This window comes from Apium graveolens, chromosome 2 (genome assembly GCF_009905375.1).
Source record: "Apium graveolens cultivar Ventura chromosome 2, ASM990537v1, whole genome shotgun sequence".
Lineage (NCBI taxonomy): Eukaryota > Viridiplantae > Streptophyta > Magnoliopsida > Apiales > Apiaceae > Apium > Apium graveolens.
This window is the reverse complement of record NC_133648.1, coordinates 313,036,171-313,063,170: the sequence shown is the minus strand read 5'-3', so window position 1 is coordinate 313,063,170 and position 27,000 is coordinate 313,036,171.

Below are 27,000 nucleotides of genomic sequence, written 5' to 3'. Positions count from 1 at the left end.
TAACCAATTTAGACTCTAACGCTCGCTTTGCGCTTAATGATTCTCTTAAGTCGCTCGAGTACCCTCGGCTCCACCATTTTTAATAAATTAACAATTACGAGTTTTAAGGCGATTCCTTCGCGATTGTCTTACCAACTGCCTATTACACTTTACATAAATGTTTCATACCCCAATTAGTCATTTAAAGTCCTTAACCAAGGTTTCAAAGTAAGGCGAGGGGTAATGTTTCGTTCGCGAAACGTCGTTACTTAAAACGGTCGTTTCTCCTAAAGCGTACATCGGAATCAAATGAACCACATATCAAAATGAAGCTCGTAACATGAACTATCTAAAAATGGCAATGGTAAAAACCTAGCAGGGAGTTCTCGGGTCCTAATGTTATGAACAAAAGCAGTCTAAAGTAAATCGGACATTACGACGGCTATGTTTACGCGATTTCCCAATTTTATACCATTCCAATTCAACCACCAATCAATCACAATTCATTCATACAACCAACATCCATCCAAAACACACTACAACAGTCCCAAAACCTCAAGTTCTTCCAATTTATGTTATTCTCATCATGAATTTAAACTATACTTAATTCCTTTAACAAATCAACAAGATTCAACATTCATTTCACTACCACTCCAACCCAAACTCTAAACAAACAAGCTTCATGCTTCACATATACTATATCAATCATAACCATTCCTAAATACTTAAAACTTAAAGCTAGGGTTTGGAGTTTATACCTTCTTGAAGCTTCTTAACACAACACAAGAGCTTTGAATGCCTAAAGAACCTTGATCCTTGCTTGTATAACCTTAAACTTTCATAACATTCAAGAAAACTAAAGTTATTTTTTTGAAAGTTACTATTCACCATCTTCTTCCTTGAATTATTGGAAGAGATTGTGAAGGAATTTGAAGCTTAAACTCATGGAATAGCTATATCTATGCATAAGGAGTACTAGATAATTATCTTACCAATTAAGGAAGATTGGAACTTGAATTTTGAAATTCTTCTTCTTGAAAATGGGGAAAAGCCGAGAGCAAGCTTCTTGGTGAAGAGAAATAAAATTTTTGTTTTGATGAAATGATTTTTTTTGGCTTGGTGGATGTAGTTTTGTTTGGATTTTTGGTTAATTACCTTATTACCCTTGTCTTTGTGTGGTTATAAACCAACCACACCTCCTCCCTCCCTGTGTCATGCTTACATCACCTTATTATGTCATCATCCCTTACTTGTCCTCTCCTTATTGGTTGGATGACCTCATCATCCCTAACCTCCTTGATTAACTTCCTAATTGTTTGCCTAATGATCGCTGATCTGTTATACGGTTCGCTTAACTTTCGTTTTCGTTTATCGTTTGAGGGATCATACCCGGGATCTTATTACTTGGGTTTCCTTAACCTTTATCAATACATTCTAATCCTTTTATGATCCTCTCTTATAATCCTTTTATTTAAATCCTTTTTATCCTGTTACCTTATACTCAATTCTTTCGATATCTGGTGGATTTTCGGGAAAAATCAAAGTGTTCGAATTTGTATTCTGACGATCTTTACATACACTTATATCCCATATAAAGTACTAATAAATCTCAGAATATCCATAGAAGAACCCCTACATAGTGTGGCATGAAAAGTTTTCTTATTCAGCATAATCAGCAAAATTACTATTCATAAGGGTTTCAAAAAAATTCCAAAAATTGGGGTTATTACAGGTTTCCTTTTCCTTATCTTCTGATATCAAGACAACTTGAGCTATGTCAGAGGTTGCTTGCTTCGCTGTCATATCAGAACTTACTACATCTTGACTCTGAACAATATGAGCCATGTCAGAGGTTGTTTGAAAAATCTTCTTTTCCATCAGAGTAAGATTAGCATCTTCTTCATCATGAGTTATTTCTTCATCCATGACTGGCATATAAACCTTTATAGGTTCATCAACTTTTTCTTTGCCCTTGGACCTTGGATCAATTTCCACTTGTGATTTGGCTTTGGTTGCCTCAGAATTTTTTCTTTCCTTTATCACAATACCCTTAGGCTTTGGAAATTTCTTTTCAACAACAGAAGCTTTAGATTTTATCTTGACACCTTCTGCTTTTAGTCTAGCTTCTTCTTCCTTTAGACTCTCAAAGTCCATTCCTGGATTTTCTTTAAGAAATAACTCCTTTGAAATTTCTTCATCAAGTTCCAGATGTTCACCAAAACTTATCCTTTTACCAGTATCAGAACTTATTCTTCTCCCAGTATCAGAACTTGTTCCTTGACTTGTAATTCTAGCTTTACTTGATGAAAATCCTTTACCTTGACCTTGACCTCTACCCTTGTTAGAGTTTCCCTGGTCATCATTTCCATCATCCTTTCCTTTCAGTGTCTGAATAGATTTGCATTTGGACTTAATCACTTTCTCCCCCTTTTTGGCATCAGCAGGTAAAAGAAGAGAGACAAGTAATTCCACTGAGGATTGGATCTCATTGAGTTGATTTTGGTGAGAAGCTTGATTCTTCAGAATTTCAGCAATTTGAGTTTGTTGCTTCTCCTGAGTTTTCTCAATGTAGGCAATTATGTCAAAGGCTGGCTTAAAAAATCTGTTCTTTTCAAGTTTCACATTCATATCTTGCTGGATCAAGGTTTCTTGAATTTAGTTCACCTTGGCATGAGTTGTTGAGTGTTGACCCTGAAGGTGCCTAGTACTCAATACAGTAACTCTCAGCTGTGCCTTGAAATCATCATTTAACAACATTTCATCAGCTTTTGCCAGATGCTCAGCAAGAATCTTTTCAGAAGGAACAAAACTAACTGTGTTTCATTCCTTAGTCCACTCCTTTCCTCTAGGAGTTTCACTCCAAGGTACTGGTGCTTCCCCTGTAACAAACTTCTTGACTAAATCAGCTTTATTAATTATTTGTTGATGTGCATGTCCTGATGGACCAGCTATATCGGCATCTAAATTAGCAGCAGCTTCACCAGTAGTTTCTTCATTGGCAGCATCAGAACTTGTAGATCCTGCAGTATCAACATCCTCTGATAAAATAGCAGTATGTGAGGCTATAGAGACTTCAACATCATCCTCTAAATTCTGATCTGCATCCAGGTTCTGATCAACATCCAAAATTGATGTTGTTGGTGGAGTGAGTTGAATTGGTGGAGCTTCCAAGTACAAAACCTCAGGCACAATCAAGTTATAAATATCAATATCAGCACTTGTACCTGGTTCTTCAATATGTACTGGATCAACTATAGGTGACATAGGAGGTGTAAGAATTTTGTCTTGAGCAGTTTCTTGTTGTGCAGAAGGAAGTGATTCAATAACAATTGGTTCTGTTGAGATAAGAGATTCCTGATCCCCTTCCTTAGCTGCTTCCACTATATCCTCTGAATCTGACTCAACTATGTCCCTGTGAGCTCTCTGTTTCTTTAACTTCTTCAACGGTGGAGACACTATAGGAGCTTTATCATTAGAATTTAACTTTCTAAGCCTTTTGAGGGGCCTAGAACTCCCAGTTACAGTATCTTTCTGAGAAGAAACCTTCTCAGCTTCTACAACAACAAGTTCTGATATGGGAACCTGTTCCTCAGTTGTTTCCTCAAATCAACAGAATTTAATCAAAACATTCATCACAAAATAAAATTAAAATTCGATGAAGTAAAGATTAATAAATTGCAATTAAACATGCACAGTCACATAATTTGAGAAACAAAGAACAAATCTTGCAATTAAAGAAAATTTCATTGATATATCAGATGATTACATTTGATGAAATTTAGCAATTACAAAAATTACAAGATAGTCCTATTCTACGATTCTTAACATCAACAGCCTTAGTGCTAGTCTAAGAAGACCTAACGACTACTTTTTCTGCTGCTGACGAAGAGCACTGCAAGACGGATGATCTGTTCTTGCTGACGGAGAGCTTCTCTCCTTTCCTCTTCCAACCTATCAAGATGGAGGTGATACTCCATTGATAAGAACAAGAGTTCTGTGTGAACCTCTTGTGGAACTGAGTTCCAAAGCTCGTCAGGATTGGCGGTGACATGCCACTCCTGTTGCCATTCATCACAACTCAACTCGATGTTAAAGGTTTCATAGTTCAGGAACATGTTGAAACGGACCATTTTTGTTGATATGAATAAAAAGAGAGTGAGTTTGTGAGAAAATGAAAGATGTTTTGGCTGGAATGAATGGTTGGTTTAAATAGCCAATAGAATACCAAGGGACGCGAGGACTGGTTAAAAATTATAAGTAAAAATAATGACCCCTCGACACCCTAGACTGATGTGTAATAATAACAGTCAGTAAAAGATCTAAAGCTAGAGTTAATGGGCACGTGATATAATAATAATTACTGTGTGCATGTATTTTTTCAAGATATACACGCTAACCACTAACCCATAATGATTATGACTGTTTTATCTCACATTAACCAATATTCTGTAAAAATATTCTCATTCAGGTAATGACAAAAAATAAACCAAGTAAACAAATATTGCCACGGCAGCATCAAAACTTGATTATTATCAGAATTTAAAAGTCATCAGAATATGGCTCCTTAACTCGAAAAGTGAATGTTTATCCCTGTAATTCTTCACACAAATACTGATATGGTTTCATCAGAACTTAATCATCAGAACTTCCATCAGAACTTGTCCTCAGAATTTATGCAATCTTACACATAGACTGTTCATCTAAAACAACATTTATCACCACAGTAATTTTCATCATCCATATGGAGTATAAGTGTGTACATTAAGCTAAATATTAGACAAAGAGTAAAGTCTGATTCATTTCAGTATATCTTAGAAATAAGGCATAACTAAGAACTTTACTCAAAATCTGTCATTATTCTGAAGTCTACTTTAGAATGAGTTCATGCATGAGTCCACCTCAACTGTTTTGTGCTCATTTTATGCATCTTTTGAAATTCCATTTTACAGTGGCTTCTCAGTGTAAGTGAGTCACGACTACTTATCAGAATTTATGCTGTTATCAGAGTATTTCTCCAATAATCATAGAGTGTGAAAAGTCACCAAGAAAATTTTATTTTGCTTTTCTAATGCATAATACTTAATACCAGCAATGCACTTGGGTCTTCCCTTCCATATTTTTACTCTAGATCTCAAAGGAGTACCTGATATTTATTTCTTTTCTTTTCTTTTTCTTTTGATAAGTGAGGCTTATCAGCACTTAGTACATCCACCAGATTTACTAACATCAGAACTTAACAGATAAGAAGCATTATTCTAGTTTTTGACTTAGTAATAAGATACACAAAGTAAACTTAACTAAGCTCAATATCAGAATTTGCTTGTGTTAAAAGATTTCCACATAAACAATTACTTCAAACATGGGATCTTTAGTATATTAACGACTACTAGGTCAGCATCTAGCACAGTTATCCTCATTGGATTGAATAGTCACAGAAACATTCATATCACTATCAGAGTTTAGAAATTCACATCAGACAACAATCAACACTTAAGCAATTTTCAATTTAAGCACATAATACACAAAGATAGTAATATCTGTAAATACTTATCATAAAGTCTGATGTATCAGAACATAAACTAAGGAGATTTAGAGAAAGAACCTGAAACTATTCCAAGTTCATTTACCAATCTTGTAAAAGTAGCTTCACACAGTGGTTTTGTGAAGATATCCGCTAGTTGTTGATCTGTTGGAACAAAATACAATTCCACTGTACCTTCATCCACATGTTCCCGTATGAAGTGGTACCTAATGCTGATGTGCTTTGTCATTGAGTGTTGAACTAGATTACCTGTCATAGCAATAGCACTTTGATTATCATAGTAAATAGGGATTTTAGAAAATTCTAACCCATAATCTAGTAACTGATTCTTCATCCAAAGAATCTGTGCACAACAGCTTCCTGCAGTAATGTATTATGCTTCTGCAGTTGATGTGGAAATTGACTTCTATTTCTTGCTAAACCAAGAAACCAATCTGCCTCCAAGAAATTGGCAGCTTCCACTTGTGCTTTTCCTGTCAATTTTACATCCTGCAAAATCTGTATCTGAGTAACCTATTAGCTTAAAGTCTGATTCTCTAGGATACCACAATCCCAGAGCAGCTGTACCCTTAAGGTACTTGAAAATTCTTTTCACAGCTGTTAAGTGAGGTTCTCTTGGATCTGCTTGAAATCTTGCACAAAGATAGGTAGCATACATGATATCAGGTCTACTTACAGTTAGATAGAGTAGTGAACCAATCATACCTCTGTAATCAGTAATATCTACTGATTTACCAGTATCCTTATCCTACTTTGTTGTAGTGGCCATAGGAGTGGATGCACTTGAACAATCTTGCATTCCAAATTTCTTCAACAAATTTCTGGTGTACTTAGATTGACAAATAAAAGTTCCTTCTTCATTCTGCTTGACTTGAAGGCCTAGAAAATAGTTAAGTTCTCCCATCATACTCATTTGATATATTGACTGCATCAGCTTGGCAAACTTCTTACAAAGTCTGTCATTTGTAGAACCAAAAATGATATCATCAACATATATTTGCACCAAAAGTAAGTCCTTTCCATGGTTGAGGTAGAACAGTGTTTTGTCAATAGTCCCTCTGTTAAATCCACTTTCCAGAAGAAACTGAGCTAAAGTCTCATACCATGCTCTTGGATCTTGCTTAAGGCCATAAAGTGCTTTATCAAGCCTGTAGACATGATTGGGAAATTTGGGATCTACAAAGCATGGAGGTTGTTCAAGATATACCTCTTCTTCCAATTCTCCATTGAGAAAATCACTTTTTACATCCATTTGAAAGACTTTAAACTTCTTGTGAGCAGCATAAGCCAAAAATATCCTTATGGCTTCCAATCTAGCAACTGGTGCAAATGTTTCATCATATTGAGAGTATCCTTTTGCAACCAGCCTTGCTTTATTCCTTGTAATTATGCCATCACTGTCAGTTTTGTTTCTGAACACTCACTTTATACCAACAACAGACCTGTTCTTTGGTCTTGGCACTAGGGTCCAGACTTTATTTCTTTCAAATTTATTTAACTCTTCTTGCATTGCTTGCACCCAATCAGCATCTTGAAGAGCTTCTTCCACTTTCTTTGGTTCAGTCTGAGAAAGAAAAGAATAATAGAGAAATTTATTTGATGTAGTTGTTCTAGTTCTGACACTTGCATCAGGATTTCCAATAATTAAGTCAGGTGTATGTGCTTTAGTCCACTTCCTTGCAGATGGAAGGTTCTCTCTAGAACTGAATGCTCCCCCATGATCTATGCTGTCTCCATCAACATTTTCTGATGCTCCCCCTGAAATTATGCTCTCTGAGTTGGATCCTTCAGAATTTGAGTTTCCAGAAATATCAGAACATGAGTTTCCAGAATTATCAGAACTTCGCCCATCAGAACTTGAAGAGCCTGTTGTAGATTCTGATGCTTCTTGAGATGTGGTTGGATCTTCAGTATGCTCCCCCTGCACAGGTGCATTTTCCTTAGGCATAGTCACCACAGTTTCAATGACATAAGAGTTTAATCCATCAGAGTTTGCAGTATTAGGATTTAAACTGTCATGATTTACAGAATCAGAATTTAAAACTTCATTCTCAAATCTCAGCTGATCATGATCATTGAAATCTTCAAGTCCAGTAATATTCTTATCATCAAAAGAGACATTGATAGATTCCATGACAACCCTTGTTCTTAAATTGTAGACTCTGAAGGCTTTTGTGGAAAGTGGATATCCAACAAAAATTCCTTTATCAGCTTTTAGATCAAATTTGGATAGCTGTTCGGGATGAGTCTTAAGAACAAAACACTTGCATCCAAATACATGAAAATACTTCAGATTTGGCTTCTTTTTCTTCACCATCTCATATGGTATTTTTCCATGCTTGTTGATAAGTGTTGCATTCTGAGTAAAATAAGCAGTCTACACAGCTTCAGCCCAAGAGTAGGTTGGCAACTTTGCTTTATCAAGCGTAGTTCGTGCAGCTTCAATAAGAGTTCTATTCTTTCTTTCAACAACTCCATTTTTCTGTGGAGTTCCAGGAGCAGAAAATTCCTGCTTTATTCCATGGTCTTTGCAGAACTCTTCCATGATCAAATTCTTGAACTCGGTGTCATTATCACTTCTTATGATCTTCACAGAATCTTTGACCAATTTATCCGGTTGCTTGACATGATCAATCAAGATAGATGCAGTTTCACTTTTTGTGTGCAAAAAATATACCCATGTGTATCTGTTGAACTCATCCACTATGACTATAGCATATTTCTTCTTTGCAATATACATGACATTCACTGGACCAAATAGATCAACATGTAGTAGGTGATAAGGCTCAAGAATTGATGATTCAGTCTTGCTCTTGAATGAAGTTTTTCTTTGTTTTGCCTTCTGACATGAATCAAAAAGGCCATCAGGAGCAAATACTGATTTTGGCAGTCCTCTCACAAGATCTTTCTTGACTAGTTCATTTATATTGTTAAAATTTAAATGAGAGAGTTTCTTGTGCCAATCTCAGCTTTCTTCAATTGATGCTCTACTTAACAGACAGATTGCAGAACCATCAGTACTTGTTGAAAGCTTGGCTTCATAAATGTTACCATGCCCGTATCCTTTCAGAACAACTTTGCCTGTAGATTTGCTTACAACTTCACAGTATTCTTCAAAAAATCCACATGATAACCTCTGTCACATATTTGACTCACACTCAGCAGATTGTGTTTAAGTCCTGAGACCAGAGCTACTTTTTCAATGATGACATTCCCAAGATTGATATTGCTATATCCCAGAGTTTTTCCAATGTTGCCATCTCCATAAGAAACACCTGGGCCAGCTTTCTCCACAAAGTCTGATAACAGGGCTTTATTTCCAGTCATATATCCTGAACATCCACTATCCAGAACTAGGATGTTTTTCCTGTTGCCCTGCAATCACAAAGACCACTAATGATTAGTTTTAAGGACCCAGACTTGCTTGGATCCTTTGGCCTTTTTAAGTTTGTTAACATTTGCAGCGGATTTAGCATCAGAGTTTATGTTAACAGTTTTCTTATCAGAATTTGCTATATCAGACTTTGCGTCAGAACTTACACTAGAAGGAATAATGCTAACTTTCTTTACAGAAGGTTTTATTTGATAATAATCATAGTACAAACTATGATATTCCTTACAAGTATAAATGGAATGCCATAAATACCACAATGAAAACAAGGATTGTTGTGTATATGTTGTGCACTTGATGATTACATGAACAAAACATCTTGGTAGATTTTACTTAGTGAAATAATGTAGCACTCAACGGATAAGGTTTAAAGTCCCAACGGATGACTCAATATAGTCCTGACGGATGATGACTTATTATCCATCGAGTGAGTAGCTTATGTAATAATAAGTCTGAAGCACATTTCTGCATACACATTGTTTAGAATCTGTAGTAGTACTTGAGTCATGTTGACTTTAGTTAGATATGCAGAATAGGTCGATTAATTGTACATAGATGATGTCTTGTAATTCTGTATAAGTGAAATGAAGTCTAGTGCCTGATTGCTACCCGACGGATGAACAAACAATGAATTCGACGGATGATCAACAACCCGACGGATGATCAATAACTCGACGGATGATCAATAACTCGACGGATGATCAATAACCCGACGGATAAAGAATTTAAATATCTGTTGACAGTGACAACTCAGTCACATGCGTCGAGTGGATGCAAATGGAATGTGGTAGCCTATTCAACTGGGTTTTCGAGAACAAAGAAGCATTGCCCTTTCCATGCTATTATGAAGATATTCAAAGATGCTGGAATAGAGTAATGAAGTAGCATTGTAATAGACTAGATAGTTTTATTTTATTATCCTGTCTCATTACTTTGTAATCTTGGTGATATATATATAAACCAAGAAGTAGCAACTAAGAAAAGATAGAATCTAAGAAACAAGCAGAGAAACATTTGTAAGCAGAATCCTTAGCATTTCTCTGTATTCTTAGTTGTTCAATTCTTAAAAGGAGCTGTGAGCATTTTGCACACAGGGTTCTCTCGATATATAATATATATCTCTGGTGGAATCATTTAAATCCACCAGAAAGTTTTTAAAGACTCTTGTTTTTTTTAATTACTTGTGTTTTGATTCACTTAAGTAACTATTCCGCATTGTGCTAATCAATTCACATTTATATATATATTCGAGTCAGAACATTTTTATTTCAAGAAAAAGTTTCAAGAATTCCATTCAACCCCCCTTCTGTAATTCTTGTCATATTGTTAAGGGACTAACAATTGGTATCAGAGCAAGCTCTTAACCTACAAAGAGTTTAAAGATCAAAACAATACAGCAAGATGAACAAGAATGATGTTGGAGTCAAGATCCCTTTTCTGGATAAAGATAATTACCATCATTGGAAGGTAAAGATGCATCTTCATTTGCTTTCTCAAGATGAGGCCTATCTTGACTGCATAGAAAGAGGCCCTCATGTTCCAATGAGAGCTGCAACATGAAACGAGCCATCAGTCCCCAAGCTAAGGCATGAATGGTCTGATCCTGACATTGAACAAGTCAGGAAGGATAAAAAGGCCATGAATATCCTGTTTAATGGAGTTGATGGAGATATGTTTGACAACATTATCAACTGCAAAACTGCCAATGATGTTTGGGATACAATACAGATCATCTGTGATGGCACTGAGCAAGTTAGAGAAAATAAGATGCGGCTCCTGATTCAGCAATATGAGCATTTTCATAATGAAGAAAGTGAGTCTCTCACTGACATTTTTAGTAGGTTCCAAAAACTACTAAATGCTCTTAAGTTGCATGGAAGGGTCTATCAGACAAAAGAATCCAATCTGAAATTCCTTAGTTCTCTTCCAAAGGAATGGAAACCAATGACAGTCTCATTAAGAAACTCATAAGATTATAAGGAGTTTACTTTGGAGAGACTGTATGGCATCCTGAAAACTTATGAGCTTGAAATAGAGCAAGATGAGAGGATGGAGAGAGGAAAGAAGAAATGAGGATCCATTGCACTAGTTACTGAGTTGGAAAAAGAGAAGGAAGTGAAGATGGAAGTTGTTGAGTCAACTTCAAGGGTCTGTGAAAGCAAGGGTAAGGGACTTGCAGCTGAAAATGAAGATTTTTTGAGCCAAGATGACATGGAGGACATTGATGAACACCTAGCATTTCTTTCCAGGAGATTTGCCAAGCTTAAGTTCAAGAAGAACTTTGGAGCAGCCAAGCCAAATAGAAACATGGTGGATAAATCAAAATTCAAATGTTTCAAATGTGGCTTGGCGGGGCATTTTGCCAGTGAGTGTAGGAAGTCAGATTCCATAAGAAAAAGTTTAAGCATGTGGATTATAAGCAAAAATACTTTGAACTGCTCAAACAGAAGGAAAGGGCTTTCATAACACAAGAAAATGACTGGGCAGCAGATGGTCTGGATGAAGATGAAGATGTCAGCTATGTTAATCTAGCCCTAATGGCCAAGTCTAATGAGACAGAAACAAGTTCTTCAAGTAATCAGGTAATTACTATAAACCTTGCACATTTATCTAAAGCTGAGTGTAATGATGCCATAACTGACATGTCTACAGAGTTATATCATTTGCGTGTTACACTTAAGTCTCTTACTAAAGAAAATGCTAAAATCAAAGAAAACAATTTGTTTTTCAGTGAGAGAAATAATGTGCTTGAGTCTCAGTTCATTGATTTTGAAAAGTTAAAAATTAAGTGTAAAATTGCCAAAGAGGAATTAACCGAGTCCTTGAAGAAAGAGGAAATTTTAAAGAAGCATCTCGAGCGTGAACAAGAGGTGATTAAGGCATGGAAAACATCCAGGGATGTCCATGCTCAAATCACCAAAGTTCAAGGAATTGAGTCTTTCTGTGATGTAGCCTGAAAAAGGAACAAAGAGAAACTAGAACCAAATTTGGTAGATGGAGTGCTAACAGATATAGACTCGACGGATGATGAGGATCATCTGTCGGATATCAAAAAGAGTTATCCGTCGAATGATGAAAATCCTCATCCGTCGGCTGTGAGCAAGCCTATTAGTAAAGCCAAACTTGTTAAGCTAAATGAGAAGTATGGGTTTGTTTCCAAGAACTTTGTTTCAGGAGAATCGAGTCAAGTTAAGAAAGGGAAAAAGGCTAATGTTGGTCACATGACTGTCAAACAGTTAAGTGACAGACTTGAAAAGATAGAGGTAAAAACAGAGACTAAAAAGAAAAACAATAGAAATGGTAAAGTAGGGATTAACAAACACAATAACTACACACCTGATAAATATGCTCCTAGAAAAATCTGTGTCAAGTGTGGTAGTGTAAATCATCTGTCTGTTAATTGCAAATCTGCCATGCCTACTACCACGTCTGTGCCACCTCACTTTCCAAACATGAATGCCATGTCTCCCATGCCTATGAATGCTATGTCTACACAGAATATGAATGCACAGTTTGCTAACATGTCATTTGCACCTAATCCTTATTATGCTGCATTTAGTATGCCACAAATGCCATTTAGCATGGTATACTGGAATAACATGTTTACTAATAGCATGCCATTCCCTGAATTTCCTGTATGCAATCTTTGTGATTCCTTTCACCATAAGAGCACACAACTTCATCATCTCCTCATCAGGGTCCATCTTAGGTATACTTTCAGTTTCTGAGTCATCATCACTATCAGAACTTGATGACTCAGTATCAGACTTTGTGATGAGAGCCTTGCCCTTGCCTTTCTTTGAGGCAACAACTTTGGGACTTTCCTCCTCAGCCACAAAAGCAACTGTCCTTGACTTTCTTCCATTCCTCTTGCTTCTTTGTTCCATCTCAAGTTCATGAGTCTTGAGCATCCCATAAATTTCATCAAGAGTTGTTTCATTAAGATTATAGTTGTCTCTTATTATTGTGGCCTTCAAATCCCATCTTTCAGGAAGAGCTAACAGGAATTCAAGATTTGAATCTTCAATATCATACTCTTTGTCAACTAGTGACAAATCATTCAAGAGTTTGATAAATCTGTCATATAAATCAGTTAATGACTCATCAGGCTTTGAGTCAAAGTGCTCATACTCTTGAGTGAGTATAGTCTTCCTGTTCTTCTTGATTGAATCAGTTCTCTGACACCTTGTTTCCAAAGAATCACATATCTCTTTTGCAGTCTTGCATTGAATTACCCTGTTTGACATGACATTATCAATGGCACTATGCAACAAGTGTCTTACATTTTCATCCTTTACAATCGATGAGATATCTTCAGCAGTGTAATCACTTTTCTCCTTTTGGTACAGACTTTGCTGGCTGACCTGCAACTTCCACAGAGAGTTTGGTTGGCATATGTGGTCCTTCATTAATCCTATCGAGATATTCTGGATCTGTAGCTTCCAGAAACATAGCCATCTTCACTTTCCATATGGAATACTCAGAAGGTTTCAACATGGAAACTCTTATAGTCTCATATCGACTATGGGTTATGGTTTTTGGAGGTTCTTCAGTTTTGGTGGGCTTGGTTGGAGTTTCTTCTTCAGATATGATTGTTTATGGATCTTAAACTGTATGTGTGTTAACAGATCTGCTCTGATACCACTTGTTAGGTCACACACACTGTAGAAGGGGGTTGAATACAGTATTTACTACAATCAAATCGAATATAAGAACTCAAGTAACAGAAAACAGATTTTATTCAACACAATAAACTTTGTTACAATATGGAACTGTCCTCTCTCAGTGATGAACAAATTATCACGAGAGCTGCTAGGATTACAAAGAATAATAACTTCGATAATGATAACACTTATAGTGTAAACCCTATGCCTGTGTTTATATACTACACAGTTATAAGATAAATTCTAATTGATATGGAATATAATTCTGCTTCCTAAAATATATCAACTAGTTATCTTTTCTTCCAAGTATTCTATTCTTCATAGAATTCTTTCTCCATGCATATTTCTTTCTGTCTTAGTCTCGATCTTCTTTCCTTTCAATTAGCCGCCTGCCTTATCTGAAAGTCATCTTAAGTCCTGATATTATCTCCTGATAAATATCTTCTGATAACTTAAGTTCTGATATCTTAAGTTCTGTCTTCAGTATAAGTGCTGATTTCCAGTTAAGTACTGATTTGCCCTGTTAGTTAAGATCTGAAAACTAAACACAAATCATATTACACATGACATTATCAAATATATCTAACACAAGGTTTTTCTGTGTAACTTCTTCAAGAGGTTTGTCAGTCAATAAAAATGGATCTCTTGTAAGTACTTCAACTCCTGTCTTGATCTTGGCTTCTTCAGAACCTAATCCAGCTCTGTCTCTTGCTTCTCTGGCTTTCAATCCAACAGTCTTGAAATCAGATAGCAGTTGGCTTTTATTAGGATCTGATGGATTAACATTTTTCCATAGGAGTTTTCTCTTATCAGTAACTATCAATTTGTTCAAATCAACTTGAGCACTGTCAGAGGTTGATATTTTGATGACTTGATCAGAATTTGCTGTTTCTTCTGTAGCTTGCTGTTTTTCATTCTGAACAACTTGAGTTGTGTCAGAGGTTGTCTTCGATTCTTCAGTTATCTTCCTTCTCTTCAGAGTTTGAACAGTTTCATCTACTACAGCAGTATCATCAAATACTTGAACCAGTTTGCACACAGGTTTCATCAGGATTTGAGGAATCTTCATCTCCTGTGGCTTTGTTGGTTCATTAATCTTTCCTTTCCCTTTATCCTTGGGATCAATTTCAACATGTGATCTTGTCTTGGGCTTTGAAGCCTCAGAATTTGACCTTTCCTTGATTACAATGCCTTTTACCTCAGGCCTTGGAGGTTTCTTAGTATCAGAAGCTTTAGACTTAAGATTTGTCTTCTCAGCTGCAAATCTAGCTTCTTCCTCCTTGAGATTCTCTAAATCCATTCCAGGATTATGCTTGAGAAATAGTCTTCTAGCAATTTCTTCATCAAGTGTCTGAATTTTGAGATCTTTGTAATAGACTGTAGTCTCCCTTCCCTTGAGCTTCAGAGTTTGTAAGAACTTCTGAGAGTCTTGACTTTTAGCTTGAATCAGAAGATCAGAGCTTGGTATCAGAGCTTGAGCATCTACAACTTCAGAACTTGTCTTCTTCTGTGTAGAAGTAGAAGATTTGCTAACATTAGTAATTAGTTTTCTTGAAGAAACTTTGTTGCTTTTCCCTTGACCTTGACCCTTGCTTGGGTTTCCCTAGTCATCACCTTTTTCATCCTTCTTCTTCAGTATTTGACTAGTTGAGCATTTGGACGTAACTACCTTCTCCCCCTTTTTGGCATCATCTGGTAGTAGGAGAGAGAAGAAGATCTACTGAATATTGAATTTCATTCAGTTGAGCTTGTTAAGAGGCTTGATTCTTCAAGACCTTAGTAATTTGTATGTGTGTGGACCCCAAACTTCTGACCCGAGTTTGGAGGGCGCCACAGGTTTGGTATCAGAGCTACAGGTTATAAGTCACTGACACAAGCCTAGGTTAACGGGAATGGGTAGAGGGTTAGAATTAGAAGTAAGGAATAGAAAGATAGAACATCGAGAGGTTAAGTGCTATGGTATAATAGGTATTAGTATGGTTCGCGTCGTGGTTCGAGATTCTTATGTTGCGATATGGTTTCAGATATCAGCGATGGCCGACTCTTTCATCCCCGTATCAGCTGATCACTCAGAGCCTTCAGTTGGAGGACCGTCTTCGGATCCATATACCGAAGACAGCTTTCAGAACAAGGTATGTACATTACGAATTTTTAGTGATGTCTTTTGGATTGACCAACGCCCCGACAGTGTTTATGGACCTGATGAACAGAATTTTCAAGGAATACTTGGACAAGTTCGTTATTATGTTTATAGACGATATTTTGATTTATTCCAAGGCGGAAGGGGATCATGCGGAACATCTGAGAACAGCTTTGGAGATTTTAAGGAAAAAGAAGTTATATGCTAAATTCTCGAAGTGTGAGTTTTGGCTACAGGAAGTTCAGTTCTTAGGACACATAGTCAGTAATGAAGGGAACAAAGTGGACCCAGCAAAGATCGAGGCAATTACAAACTGGGAAAGACCGAGAACACCCACCGAGGTAAGAAGTTTCTTGGGATTACCGGGATATAATCGTCGATTCGTTCAAAAATTTTCAAGGATTGCAATACCATTGACCAAGCTTACACGGAAGAATGAAAAGTTTATATGGAACAACGAGTGCGAAGAAAGTTTCAGAAATTAAAGCAACGATTAATCACAGCACCTGTTTTGTCACTTCCAGACGATCAAGGGAATTTCGTAATTTATAGCGATGCTTCTCAGAAAGGACTAGGATGTGTTCTAATGCAGCACGATAAGATGATTGCGTATGCGTCAAGGCAATTGAAGCCACACGAACAGAAATATCCTACTCATGATTTAGAGCTAGCAGCCATAGTTTTTGCTTTGAAAATTTAGAGACATTATCTGTATGGAGAAAAGTGCGAGATTTTCACGAATCACAAAAGCTTAAAGTACATATTCACTCAGAAGGAGCTTAATATGAGGCAAAGGAGATGGTTAGAATTGATCAAGGATTACAACTGCTCGATTAATTATCATCCCGGTAAAGCGAACGTTGTAGCAGACGCGTTAAGTCGGAAGGAAAAGTTAAATGTGTTATCAGTACCTAAAGAGATATATAAGGAATTTCAGAAACTGGAATTGGAGATTAAAGTTTGCAGGCCTAATGAAGCAAAAGTGTACAGTATGATTTTTCAGCCAGAGTTGCTAGAGAAAATAAAGAAGTGTCAGGAAGATGTAATGGATCAAGATATAAATCATTTGGTAGGTGAGGAATTATGCACGCAGAAGGATGATCAAGGTATTCTTAGAATTTCTTCAAACATTTGGATTCCACCGGTGACGGAGCTGAAGAATGAAATTTTACAGGAAGCACATAATTCAAGATATTCCATCCATCCAGGGAGTACCAAAATGTACAGAGATTTAAAGGAAAGTTATTGGTGGCCAGATATGAAGAGGGAAATTGCGGAATGGGTTAGCAGATGTTATACATGTCAGAGAGTTAAAGCCGAACATCAAAGACCAAGTGGATTGCTACAGCCATTGGAGATTCTAGAATGGAAGTGGGAACATATTGCCATGGATTTCTTAGTTGGATTACCAAGGACAAGGGCTAATCATGATGCCATTTGGGTGATAGTGGATAGACTTACCAAGTCAGCTCATTTTCTGCCTATTAATGAAAGATTTTCACTCGACAAGTCGGTCCATATGTACCTGAAGGAAATTATAGTTCGTCATGGAGTTCCTGTGTCTATCGTATCTGATCGAGATCCAAGATTTAATTCAAGATTTTGGAAAAGTTTTCAAGAATGTTTGGGAACGAGATTGAATATGAGTACGGCTTATCACCCCCAAACGGACGGCCAAAGTGAAAGAACGATTCAGACGATTGAGGACATGTTACGTGTTTGTGCTATTGATTTTAAAGGAAGTTGGGACGAGCATTTACCTCTGGTAGAGTTTGCTTATAACAACAGTTATCATGCCAGTATTGGGATGCCACCCTATGAAGCCCTTTATGGACGCAAATACAGATCTCCAGTGCATTGGGACGAAGTAGGAGAACGCAAAATACTTGGACCGAAATTAGTACAACAAACAAAGGAAGTGGTTGAAATTATCCAGAAGAGATTAATAGCCGCACAGGACCGTCAAAGGAAATATGCAGACCAGTCCAGGAAAGACATGGAATTCGAAGAAGGAAACTTGGTATTACTGAAAGTATCACCGTGGAAGGGACTAACGAGGTTTGGAAAGAAAGGAAAGTTGAGTCCAAGATATGTCGGACCTTTTGAGATTCTAAAGCACGTTGGCAAAGTAGCTTATGAGTTGGCATTACCTCCGCACATGGAGCACATTCACAATGTTTTTCACGTATCGATGCTTAAGAAATATAATCCAGACTCCAGGCATGTAATAGAATATGAGCCAATAGAGCTTCAGGAAGATTTGTCATATGTAGAGAGTCCGATAGAGATTCTAGAGGAAAGAGAGAAGGTATTGAGGAATAAAGTGGTAAAGCTAGTAAGAGTGTTATGGAGAAACCCAAAGGTTGAAGAGTCAACCTGGGAGTTAGAAAGTGATATGAGAGAAAAGTACCCTCGTTTGTTTTCTTAGGAGATTCTGAGGACAGAATCCTTTTAAGGGGGGAAGGATGTAATATCCGGGATATATCGTGTAATTATTTTTGCTAACAAATAATTAATATATGTGTTCAATATCTATTCTGTGAATTAATTGTTAAGTGTTAAATGTGTTTGGATGTTTAAAAATATTATTAATTGAGTATTTTAATTTTTATATGTCCAAAATAAAATATAGATAATTGTCATATCTTCCTAATTATTTTTATGTTGATTTATGAATTTATAAGGATCATATGAAATTTATAAAATCTTTTTCCGAGTATTTAAAATCTATTTTATAAAAACGGGATCCAACCAACGTCATCCGTTGTTACGTTTTTGGAACCCGAAACTCTTCCGAGAACTCCTTCCTAACCTAATTGTAATATTCTGAGCATATTCCATATTTCGACTTTTTCGATCCAGCGTACGGTTTGTCTTGCGCAGGTCCCGGCGCAACATTTTCAATACAATATTCATTTCGGTAAATCAATAAAACTCATATTTTTGATAAACGGGAGCTTTTTATTAAATTATCCCAATTATCACCTCGTAGTACGTGTAACCAGGCGCTGAGACCAAGTCCGCAGTACAAATTGTACTGATTTGGATAATTGTCCCGAAAACCGATACTGTTTGGATCAGTTTTTACAAATAAACGTACCGTTTTATATCTGGAATGATCCAACGGGATACTAATTTTCCGTAATTATAAATAGCCTTTACCGTATTTTATTTCGTATCAAAAATCATTTGTAGTCAGTAATTATATATATTTCCAGAGAAAATTCATATATTCATAAACCTTTCTAAGAATCAAACCAACAATCGGAGGTGTTACCGGAGTCCGTTTGAAAAGCTCGAGTACTCAATCCAAAGGTCTTGAGGTGTTCTATCAGATTATGTGTTCCAAATCACTGCAGAAGTCAAGGTTTATTTTCTGAAAAATTATTTATTTTTGAATTAATTTTATTAAAAATATGACTTTTTGTCCGGATGATTGTTTGTATGATTTGATGCTTGCATGTTGTAGAGCTTGTTTTCCTGATGATTTTCATATGTCATACGTCTGATTTGGAGTTCAATAACATGTTCAAAATTGAGTTTGATTTTCGAATTTTGAAATTAAGGTTTATAACCCATATGAATGTTTTCAATTGAAATTTGGGGCTTTTTAATTTAGGGGTTATTAGCTGTTGATTTATAGTGGATTATGTTTCTTATGAAATTTGCAATCGATTGGTATATAGCTCGTTAACAGAGGATGTCTGAATCGAAGGGAGTTGTGTTTGGAAAATTCCCCATATTCGCCGGAAACCGGCGATGTTCTTGGCCATTTTCCGGCCAAAACAGGGATGATTATTGTGCTTTGATTGCATGAATCAATTCCTGGTTGCCTGAAGATCATATCTGGAGTTTGTGGTGGGGTGAGGATGCCGGGAACGTATTCTCCGACCATCCCCGAAATTTTTCCAGCGACCCCTGTCAAAATTGCAGTTTTGTACCTATAGTTTTAAAAACGATGAAGTTAGGTCCCTGAGGTTTCCAGAACTTGAAAATTTTGGAGTCCTGTTTTAAAAATATTCAAAAATCATATTTCCTATTTATTTTTATTATAAATATTCGATTTTAATTTCTGAAAATTCCAAAAATTATTATTTTAATTCCGAAATTTATTTTTAATTCAAAAATAAATTTGAATTAATTAGTTAATTAATTTTAGTTAATTTTTAATTGATTAATTGGTCAATTAATTCGAAAATTGATTGATTAATTGATTTAATTAATTATTAATTGATTTTAATTAATTATTTAATTAGATTTAATTATTTAAAAATGATTTAAAAATTCCGAAAAATAGTTTCGAGCTTTAAAATATTATTTTAAATTGTTTTCAAGGCTCGATAATTATTATGAAATTGTTTTGAAGCCAGAATTGGCCAATCGAACCCTATTTACTACTTCAAAATTGATTCAACGATCTGTTTTAATTCCGAAAAATATTTTAAAAATTATTTTAAATATCCGAAAGCCTATTTATGACCCGAGACTTCTTTATAAATGATATACCATTGATTATGTGACGTGTTATGTGTTATATATGACTTATTGGTTAATTGTCGGTCTATATATTCGTTGTTTACTTGTTTATTGCATAACTTTCAATCCGTTAATCGGATTTAGGTGAAACGAAGGGTAGATAGAAGTATGTGTCGAATATAATCGTATGAGTTAAATATTGATAGATGCTTATGATATGTGAGCAGAAGAGGTAAGGCGTAGGAAAGGGAAACAGATAGTCAAGGAGTAAGACAGTGGTGATTGAAAGCAAGTGCAGTATAGTAAGCTAGTACCAGGCAAGTGTTCTGAACCTTCTCGAGATATTGTAATGATTGATATTCCTGTTTTATATTGCAAGTGCTTTGAAGCACTGAACCCTAAACCTTGATTCCAGTTATTGATCTTGAGCCGTAACCTGATTCTTTCTAGACCATTGATTGTTATATACCCAACTACGAACCTCAAATATACGATACTACTCCACAAATACATACAAACTAAATATTAAACACTGAACCAGATTGCTTACACATTCAAACCACTGTATCTTATGCTTTGAAAGACCAAATCCTTGGAACCCTGAAATGTTGATTCCTTTGTTATCCAATTCTTTCATTACCTAACAGCCAAGCTTTGGAAATGCCATATTGATCTTTATACAGATTGAAACCATTTTCATTATTGAACGTCCAATGTTGTTAATGATCATGTTTATTATTTATTACTGCTTATTCTGTTATTAAGGTAGAATTGGATTGTTTTTATAAAATTGTGGACCAGATTCGTGGTCAGACCATATAATGGTCAAGTTAGGCCAATGTGTGCCTTGGATCCAGTAGTTAGAGCAGTGTTGTGTGCTTTGCTCGGGGTTAGTGTGTGACTGATCAGCAGCCTAACCTTGGTTTTTAAAATGAAAATATAATATCCAATTCTAAATCATAATCCATTGTTCACTTGATATCATAACCATATTTACCTGATGATCATTATTCTCAGTTTTGTCATTGTGACTTGCTGAGCTAGTTAGCTCATTTGTGCGATGTTGTTTATGTTCTTTTCCAGTTAAGAAAGAACCAGTTGGTAGCGAGGATCCCCAGTCCAGCGCGAGAGCTAGGGGTTCAGGTTGATCAAGTTGAGCTAGTAGGCTTCTTTTGGGATAATATAAGTTTGTAAAAGTTTATAATAATGTTTAATACTCAGTTCTGAGTTTGGATAGTTGGGATTTGAACGGTTTGTAATATAAGTGTGTGTTTGGCTTGTGTGCATACTTTAACCTGTTGCGGTCCATGGTAGTTGGTAAGTAGGGTCACTGCATATTATTATTATTATCTTTATTATTGTTATAAGCAGGTTATAAATAGTGTGTGTGTGTGGACCCCAAACTTCTGACCCGGGTTTGGAGGGCGCCACAGCTACACTCATAAACAAACATGGAAAAACACCATATGAGATTGTGAAGAAAAAGAAGCCAAATCTGAAATACTTTCATGTATTTGGATGTAAGTGTTTTGTTCTTAAGACTCATCCTGAACAGCTGTCAAAATTTGATCTAAAAGCTGATGAAGAAATTTTTGTTGGATATCCACTTTCCACAAAAGCCTTCAGAGTCTACAATTTAAGAACAAGGGTTGTCATGGAATCTATCAATATATCCTTTGATGATAAGAAGATTACTAGACTTGAAGATTTTAATGATCATGATCAGCTGAGATTTGAAAATAAAGATTTAAATTCTGATTTTATAAATTCTGATGGCTTAAATCCTGATTCTGTAAGTTTTGACGGGTTAAATTTTGATGTCATTGAAACTGTGGTAACTACTCCAAGAGAAAATGCACCTATTCAGGGGGAGCAAGCTGAAGATCCTACCACAACTCAAGACTCTCAAGAAGCATCAGAACCTGTCATTGGCTCTTCAAGTTCTGATTCATCAAGTTCTGATGAGCCAAATTCTGATAATTCTGGAAACTCTGATTCTTCAAATCCTGAAGGATCCAACTTAAAATTCTGAAGTCTCAAAGAGCATATCTACAGGGGGGCATCAAAAAATGCTGATGGAGATAGCATGGATCATGGAGGAGGATCCAGTTCTAGAAATCAACTTCCATCTGCAAGGAAGTGAACCAAATCACATACACCTGACTTAATAATTGGAGATCCTGAAGCAGGTGTCAAAACTAGAACTGCAACATCAAATGAATGTCTCTATCATTCATTTCTGTCTAAGACTGAACCAAAGAAAGTGGATGAAACTCTTCAAGATGCTGATTGGGTACAAGCAATGCAGGAAGAGTTAAATGAATTTGAAAGAAATAAAGTCTGGACCTTAGTGCCAAGACCAAAGAACAGATCAATTGTTGGCACAAAATGGGTGTTCAGAAATAAAACTGACAGTGATGGCATAATTACAAGAAACAAAGTAAGGCTGGTTGCTAAAGGCTACTCTCAACATGAGGGTATTGATTATGAGGAAACATTTGCACCAGTTGCTAGATTGGAAACCATAAGAATCTTTTTGGCTTATGTTGCTCACAAGAAGTTTAAAGTCTTTCAAATGGATGTGAAAAGTGCTTTTCTCAAAAGAGAATTGGAAGAAGATGTATATGTTGAACAACCTCCAGGATTTATAGATCCAAAATTTCCAAATCATGTATATAGACTTGACAAAGCACTTTATGACCTTAAGCAAGCTCCAAGAGCATGGTATGAGACTTTAACTCAATTCCTTCTGGAAAGTGGATTTCATAAAGGCACAATTGATAAAACATTATTCTACCTCAACCATTGAAAGGACTTACTTTTGGTACGGATATATGTTGATGATATCATCTTTGGTTCTTCAAATGCCAAAATCTGTGAAAGGTTTGCAAAGCTAATGCAGTCAAGATATCAAATGAGTATGATGGGAGAACTTAGTTATTTTCTGGGACTTCAAGTCAAGCAAAATAAAGAAGGTACTTTCATAAATCAATCTAATAACATCAGAAATTTACTCAAGAAATTTGGAATGCAAGATTGTTCAATTGCATCCACTCTCATGGCCACTGCAACCAAGTTAGATAAAGATACTGGAGCATCAGTAGATATTACTAAGTACAGAGTTATGATTGGCTCATTACTCTATTTAACAACAAGTAGACCTGATATCATGTATGTTACCTGTCTTTGTGCAAGATTTCAAGCTGATCCAAGAGAACCTCATCTAATAGCTGTAAAAAGAATTAAGTACCTTAAGGGTACAGCTGATCTAGGGTTGTGGTATCCTAGAGAATCATATTTTAAGCTAATAGGTTACTGAAATACAGATTTTGCAGGATGTAAAATAGACAGGAAAAGCACTAGTGGAAGCTGCCAATTTCTTGGAGGCAGATTGGTTTCTTAGTTTAGCAAGAAACAAAAATCAATTTACACATCAACTGCAGAAGCAGAATATATTGATGCAGGAAGCTATTGTGCACAGATTCTTTGGATGAAGAATCAGTTACTGGACTATGGGTTAGAATTTTCTAAAATACCTATTTACTATGATAATCAAAGTGCTATTGCTATGACAGGTAATCCAGTTCAACACTCAATGACAAAGCACATCAGCATTAGGTACCATTTCATAAAAAACATGTGATGGAAGGTACAGTGGAATTGCATTTTGTTCCAATAGATCAACAACTAGCAGATATCTTCACAAAACCACTATGTGAAGCTACTTTTACAAGACTGATAAATGAACTTGGAATGGTTTCAGGTTCTTTCTCAAAATATGCTTAGTTTTTGTTCTCATGCATCAGACTTTATGATCGGTGTTTACAGATTGTCTTATCTCTATGTAATATGTGCTTAAATTATAATATATTAAATATTGATTGTTATCTGATGTGATTATATATACTCTGATAGTGTTCTGTGACTATTCAATTCAATGAGGATTATTGTGCTAGATGCTGACCTAGTAGTCTTTAACATACTAGAAATCCCATATTTAAATTAGTTGTTTATATGGAAATTCATTAACACAAGAAAATTCTGATGTTGAGCTCAGTCAAATTTACTTTGTGTATCTTATTACTAAGTCACAAACTAGATTCATGCTTCTTATCTGTCAAATTCTGATGTCAGTAAATCTTAAGGATGAACAACATGCTTGATAAGCCTCACTTATCTGAAGAAAAGAAAAGAAAAGAAAATTGAAGTCAGGTATTCCTTTGAGATCTAGAGTAAATATGTGGAAGGGAAGACCCAAGTGCATTGCTGATATTAAGTTATATGCATTAGAAAAGCAAATAAATTTTTCTTGGTGACTTTTCACATTCTCTGATTACTGGAGAAATACTCTGATTATAGCATAAATTCTGATAGCAGTTGTGACTCACTTACATTGAGAAGCCACTGTAAAAAGAATGTCAAAAGATGCATAAAATGAGCACAAACAGTTGAGGTGGACTCTTGCATAATTTTATTCTAAAGTAGACTTCAAAATTAAAGACAGATTTTAAGCACTTTTCTTAGTTATGCCTTATTTCTAAGATATACTGAAGTTCATCAGACTTTAATCTTTATCTGAACATTTGCAAATGCACACACTCTCACTCCATGTGAATGATGAAAATTACTGTGGTGATTAAGTTGTTCTTGACAAACAGTTAAGTATTATTTGCATAAATTCTGAGGATAAGTTCTGATAAAAGTTCTGATGATTAAACTCTGAAGAACCAAGTCAGTATTTGTATGAATAATCACAGAAACAGACATTCACTTTTTGAGTATAGAAGCCATATTCTGATGACCATTAAATTCTGATAATAGTCAAGTACTGATGCAAATCCTGATGGAAACTCTAATGCTTACGTGGCATTATTTAATTACTTGACTTATTTGTGGTTTTACTGTAACGGTCATATTTTATCAGAATATATTTAAGTGAGATAAAAACAGTCATAATCATTTGGTTAGTGGGAAACGTGTTTTCCTTGAAAAACTGCATGTGCACAATAATTACTACTTATTTCTCGTGCCCGCCAACTACTGCTTTAACTATTTACTGGCTTACATGTGTAAAGTGTATGTTTTACTTCCAAAAAGAGCTGCTGAGTGGAGAGAGTATATATATGGGAGTTAAAAGATTTTACAATCTTTTATCCACTTTCTAATTTTTTTCTTATCTCTATTATTCTCTCTCTCTCTCTCTCTCTCTCTCTCTTTTTGTAATATTCTCTGAAGCCCTATTTTTTCACAGGCATTTTATCAAACACTTTGTGTACACACTATTCTCACTTGATTTTTCACAGAAATGGCACCAAAGGACATCATTTTCAATGGAGCCAAGTTTGTTCCTAACAACTACATGGCTATTCTGGGCAAGGATGAAGCTCCATCAGAACTTCACTTCATCCAAGACTTTTTGTCTCGAAGTGAGATTGGGTATGCACTGACCCAACCCCAGGCTCTCTCAGGTAAGCAGATTCTGGAGTTCTGGAGGTCAGGAGTTTATGATGATGGTGGTGCAAATGGGTCCCCAAGCATCATATTTACAACAGGGGAAGATGAACACTTGGTTACCTTATCAACTGTTCGACAGCCTTTACATCTTCCAGAAAACTGTGTCTACATTTCAGCAGTTGAGGAGCCAGCTCTTCAACAGATGATGGCCAATCTGGGTTATGAAAAATCATTGTCCAAGATGGGACAACTGAAGAGGCCATACATAAGGAAGGAGTGGAGTTTCTTCTTTGACTGTATCACCAGAACTTTTGTAAATAAATGTTCAAACTTTGATGCAATTTCAATCCTTAGTCAGCAAATTGGGTATGCTCTAATTACTCAATCTCATTTTGATTATGCTAGTGTTGTACTAGGTTTCATAGGTGATAGGATTACTGAAGATAGAAATATAGTTTATTTTGCTAGATTCTGTCAGCTTTCATATAGTTTCTGTTGTTCTGATGCACCTCAGAATTTAAGTGAGTCAATTCCACCATTTAAACTTGCTAAAAGAGCTTTTACTGACTTATTAACCACTAATAATAAGAAGGCTGTACTAAGACCCCTCCAAATTCCACAGTCAGTCAAACAGATCTTAGTAAACTCTGAACCGAACACCTATACTACCATATATCCTGATGTCCAACCATCCCAACCTCCATCAGCACCTACACAACCTACCACTTCTCAACCTCAACCAACTCAACCTACCATCAGAACATACTTCCAACCAGCTCAATCCAAACATTAACAACCATCTGCTATAGCATCAAGATCCAAACCTTCTAGAATAAAATCTGTTCCTAAATCTCCACCAAGGAGAAGAAGGATGATTCTAAGGGATGAATCAGATGAAGAAGAAGCACAGGTTCATGCATCAAAACCCGTGACAAAAGAAGCTGAAGCGTCAACCTATCAGAAAAAGACTGAAGCTGATGGTTCTGGTAATTTGAAGAGGAAAAGAAATGTAAGTTCTGATGTTGCTCAAGCAACTCCTTCACTATCAAGAAGATTAAAGAAAATGAGGGCAGGAAGGCATATGGCTAAGCCTCCATCCGAGGACACTAATGAAGCTGAGGAAGGGGATCAGGAATCTCTGATCTCACAGGGCCTAAGGAAACCTCCAAGGCCTAAGGAAAAATGCATTGTGATCAAGGAGAAATCAAATACTGAGGCATCAAAGCCCAAGACTAGATCACAAACTGAGATTGATCCCAAAGATAAAGGGAAAGGAAAAGTTGATGAACCAATAAAGCCGCGGGAGATGAAAATTCCTCAAATCCTGGTGAAACCAGTGTGCAAAATGGTTCAA